Genomic DNA, 5290 nt, shown 5'->3' on the forward strand with positions numbered 1-5290 from the left:
TGTATTTTAGATAAGTGAGAGCGGTTAGTTCAGTGCCATCAGATGTTGGAGTAGCAGTTTCACACACAAAAACACAGAGTAATAATGAGCGTGCGAGCATTAAAAGAGAGCATAGGGATGCACATGGGGCTGCAGCAGGCTTTTGGTCCAAAAGGCTCCACTCACTTGGGATCAACTGATCAATTGTCAAGAAAATAAAGAGAAAACGGACACAATACATTTTGCTTTCATCAGTAGTCACAATTTCATGTGCTGATTAAATTAATCTCAAACATCATCAGTTTTCCATGTTGCCCACTGACCTTGAACTAATGGAGACGTCTTCTGGGGAACATTGACTGCTTATCTGGCCTTTTTCCATGGGCAGTCCTGTCTGTTTGCTTTTGTGCACTGACTGCACACCAAACACTCAGGCAGCAAATTGCACTCATTCGACAGGGAACCCCCAAACACCTCAGCAACACTCGGTTGTCGCGGATTGTGATCAGAGGACTGCAAAGAGACACATAGCTGGTGACATCGACTTCACCCCTGGTCGACAGTTGGTTCTCACTCAACAAATCACAGACAACCATGAACAAAGGTTGATTTGAGAGCGGGTTGGTTCCATTTCCGGGCCACAGAAATTCTAACCAGAACCACGACAGGTTCACGGACGTGACAAGCTTGAGAGGTTGTTGCAGTTAATTCTGTTTCAGTTCCGACCGTGAGCGATTACCCGCTAAAGCTCAACACAACAAAGAGGGGAAGGGCATGGAAATTCAGCAGAATAATACCAAAATAAAAGACTAGATTAGATTAGATTAGATTAGATTAGATTAGATTAGATTAGATTAGATGATGGTGTGCTTGTTTCTGCTCTTGAGGAGACACCAGTCACATGAGAACAGTGCAAGACTCAAAATCCAAAATAAACTTCATGCAGCCACTCTTAAACCAAAAGGCCAGTAGTCAGAATCGCATCAGTCCTTAACATGGTTGATCTACTCCAGTGCTTCTCAATTATTTTCTGTTGCCCCCCCAAGGAAGAAGTAAACTTTTCTCGCCCCCCCAAGGAAGAAGTAAACTTTTCTCACCCCCCCAACTCCCGCTGCCTATGTAAATAGTATAATTATAAAATTACTATAAGTACACCTCTGCATAACATTGTATCCTTGTAAACATTAAAGAACATTAAACATTAAAAGAAAAAAGAAAGTAATATAGATCAACTGACAATACAGCATAAACTGACATTGTTTTCATCTGTAACAGAAAAGACTTATGTGTGGATATACAGTACCAGTTTATTGAGTGACTGAATTGAGATTTTATGTTTTGTTCTTGCCTTTGCATTCCTCATCAGGAGACCCACGCTTCACCCTTCGCTGTGTGAAATGTTTATCACAAAGGCGTGCATGGTACTCTGTAGTGCAATCGCAGGGTTTCCCTTCCACTGACTAAACACATGCCTTTTTTGCAACCATGAAACCCTGAGAAACCGTTGACTGTTCCATAAGAATAGGTTTTTGCTTTCACAATCAAAAGCAGGGGCTCATTTTACATCCACATTCATTACGATGAGGCCATTTAGTCCCTCTGTGTGGATGAGGGATGGACTGTATCTGGGTGTAAATGCAGTCAAGCCATCTGGACTTGAAGCAACCCAGCTGGTGAGCAGCGGCGCTCTGAAGCAGCCAGCTGAGGTGTGACTGTAAAAGAGATGAGTTTAGGTGCTTCACTGTAACAAGCACGACAGCGACAAGACAGCAGGATGGGGATTCTACCTCAGGGAGTGAGAATCATTTATTTTATTGTCATCTTTATTGCTTCCCAGATTTTTATGAGGGTGGAGCTGCTCCGGTTTGGTAATTTTCATAAGTTAAAAGTTTTGGATCTTGTGGATCTTGAATACAGTGGTACGTCGGTTTTTGAACATCCCGGACTTCGAACAAATTGGAGTTCGAACAAATATTTCGAGATTTTTTTGCTTCAGATTTTGAACAAAAATCCAGAAAACATAACGTGCGCGGACCGATCAGCTGACCCACAACGCGCTTTGTTATAGTGTATAACGCAGCCTCTGTATGCAGACGTGTCCCGTTAGCTACATTTACTGAGAGTTTTTCTTCATATTGAGGTGTAAAATGTTTCCTGTCACAGGGGAGGTGCTCGCTCTCGACACCTCCGAGGCTGGAGCGCTCACTCCAGGGTTTGATGTCCTGTTGTTGGCTGGAGCTGGGACAGGGATGAGGGCGTTACTTGGTTTATGACTTTGTCACAGCCAAACTGCACAGAAGCGCACATTCAGAGCTGGACACGCACCGGGCACCTCTTCACTTCTGGAGAGACGTCACTCACTCGGCAGCCCCTCCCACATGCAGCGGCCACACACATAGAGGAACAGCGCACCTGCAGCAGACACTCTACATTCACTCCTACAAAAGACTATTTTAAGGCTTGGAACGCATTATTTCTGTTTCCATTCATCGTAATGGGAGAAATCGATTCAGATTTCGAGATGTGGTCAAGAACCGAGGTACCACTGTACTTGTGACCTTGCTTTTGTTTAGCTGAAAAAACCCCAGAAAAAAACAGACATACAGACATGGTATTTCTATTTAAGATGAACAATGGGACATATCCACAGAAACAACTGCCTTTTGGCAGTTTTTGCCAGGCGGTTACTGTGAGGGGTTGAAAGGAGTGAAGTGCAAGCATGTGAGCTACTGAATTCTGGATGAAGAAGGATGACCAGCCATGAAGCTGCCATAGGCAAGAGATGGCGCACTGCCTTGCATGATAGAAGGGGACATATACTCATGACATTGTGCAGCTCAAATCAGCATGAAGGAGTTGTGGTGGCAACGTTTATCTAAGAACTTACCTCTCGGGAACAGAGTCCACTAGAATTCGTCTAAGGTAGTGACCCCATTGTTTCTACAGGTTTATCTCAAACAAGCATGTGTCAGCTTGACTGTTTGTAGACTGAGAGGCGTTTCAACCTTATACTTGTATTATAAAACAGCTTCCCCCGTGTCCTCTTGACGTTGGTGAAGTGACCTCGAAACGTTCCTCGAATTAGGATTCATGCTCTCTCCTGGCGTCCAGAACTCTTGACAAAGACTGCACGATCGTTTGCTCTCACTTACATGTCAGTAACACACACAACGCTGTGGTTGATGGGCTCTATGTCATTGGCCCGCGCCTGGCAACCCCCACCCTGCTGGTGATAAAAAGGATCTGTGATGAGGCAAGAAGTGCAATTATAGTGGATTATTGGCTGCTCCACTCCTTGAGGATCATTCACATTGTTGTCGTTTCCTCCTCCAGTTTTAATATCACTCATTTACATTAATCACGCGGCGTGAGCGTACAAATACCCCACTAACACGCGCCAATGTGTTATTGCTGAGGTCTCCTTATTGTCCTCCAGCTTTCAGGAAGAAGACCAATCAAGTCTGTGATTTGTTTCCTTTATTGCCTTTGTTCCACTCACACACACACACACACACACACACACACACACACACACACACACACACACACACACACACACACACACACACGTGCGCAACTGCACACACTCACACATTTGTATGTCTATCTTTCTGCGGTCCACTCATTGCCATAATGCTTTCCTCAGCCTCTCACCCTAAACCAAACCACAAAACAAATGTCTAACCTTAACCAGGACTCTGAACCAGACTTAAACCTAAATATAATGACACAGTTATTTTGACGTCTTCATCTTCAAATTGAGGCTTAGATTTGCAAAAACCATTTGGCCTGACTCCATTAGGCAAAAGGTCCTCACAAGGGGGCGTTTTGTCAAGAATTGGTCCCTACAAGTAAGGATAAACCAGGTGCACACACACTTGTACATACACCGGCGCACACATTCAAACACCCACACATCATTAGAGGAGCAGCAGAGGTGAGAAGTAGACATGGTGTTATTTCTCAAGTCTCAGATTCCCATTTTGTGGTGATATTTTGGGTCTACCCCGGGTATCAGCTCTTCTCACATTCATTGTTTTTGTGAGGTACAATAACCAGGTTTTCACTAGAAGGTTCAACACCCTCGGCAGAAATTACAAACTAAATTCTACTTAAATCAGGACTAGGAATGTAAGGTGTAGCTAGATGGCTGTCTTCTCCGTCAATATAGGATGCAATAGTCCACTTTTCCGACGTCAATATATTACGCCAAGGGAGGAAGGATGTTTAGCAGCCTATGCTAGTAAGCAAAACAAGCCCATAAAAATGATCGACTGTTTTTTCTTGGCACATGAACATAAGAGAATAAATGGTTTCTACAAAAGCAACTACACTAAACAGTACATAACACAGATAGTTGTCAGAATTTGTGTATAGACTAGTCGCTTTTCTATGCTGTTTTAACAAATACATTGTCCTTATTTTGGTAGTCTGTGTGACTCACCACTTCATAAAGCTGTGATACCTGCAGAAGGTGGTCACAGCTTTGTTAACCAAAAACATGTCAAACACTCACATCTTAAATGGCGACTGTAAATAAAGCCATCATGTGTCCAGGTATGGACCAGACACAAATGGAACTCTGTAAGCCTGACAAGAGAATAACATCATCAACCATGGTCAGACAACCATGGGTCAGTTGAGTCTGAAACAGACACCATATGTGGGCGAGTGACTCAAAACAATGAGCTGAGGACATAGTCGGGTGCTTGGGAGTGTATGACAAAAGGACATTGTACTTCTTCACCACTTAGTTCCTCTAAAGACCATGGCTGTTAATGTAATGTCCGACCAGTCAGACATATATTTTGGCACTGTCTGTTAGAAGGAATTCAGCTCTAAATACAACACAAGAAAGACTCTCAGGCACAAAAACACACACATGCATGTGTTGTGTTTTTTTATGTGGGGACATTTCATTGACTTTCATGCTTCCCCCAGCCTCTCACCCTGAACCTAACCATCCAAAACAAATGGTTAACCTTGACCAGGAACTAGACCAAACTAGACCTAGTTATTTTGGTTGAATTTTAATCCTCAAATTGAGATTCAACCTCGTAGGGACTGACAAAGGGTCCCCACAAATAGCCCCAAATAGCAAAAGGTCCCAACAAGGAGGTGTGTGTCTAAGAATTGGTCCCCACAAGCATAGCTATACAAGTTTGCACATTACACACCCGCACACAGCTGCACTGCTGTTACACACACCCAATAAAACATGGATCATATCTCTGTTGTTTTCTCAGTGTGGATTCTGCTGACAAGATATTTGAAGCAAATTGTCTCTCCTTGAGTCGCATGCTGAATCCTG

Source organism: Synchiropus splendidus, chromosome 1 (assembly GCF_027744825.2).
Source record: "Synchiropus splendidus isolate RoL2022-P1 chromosome 1, RoL_Sspl_1.0, whole genome shotgun sequence".
Lineage (NCBI taxonomy): Eukaryota > Metazoa > Chordata > Actinopteri > Syngnathiformes > Callionymidae > Synchiropus > Synchiropus splendidus.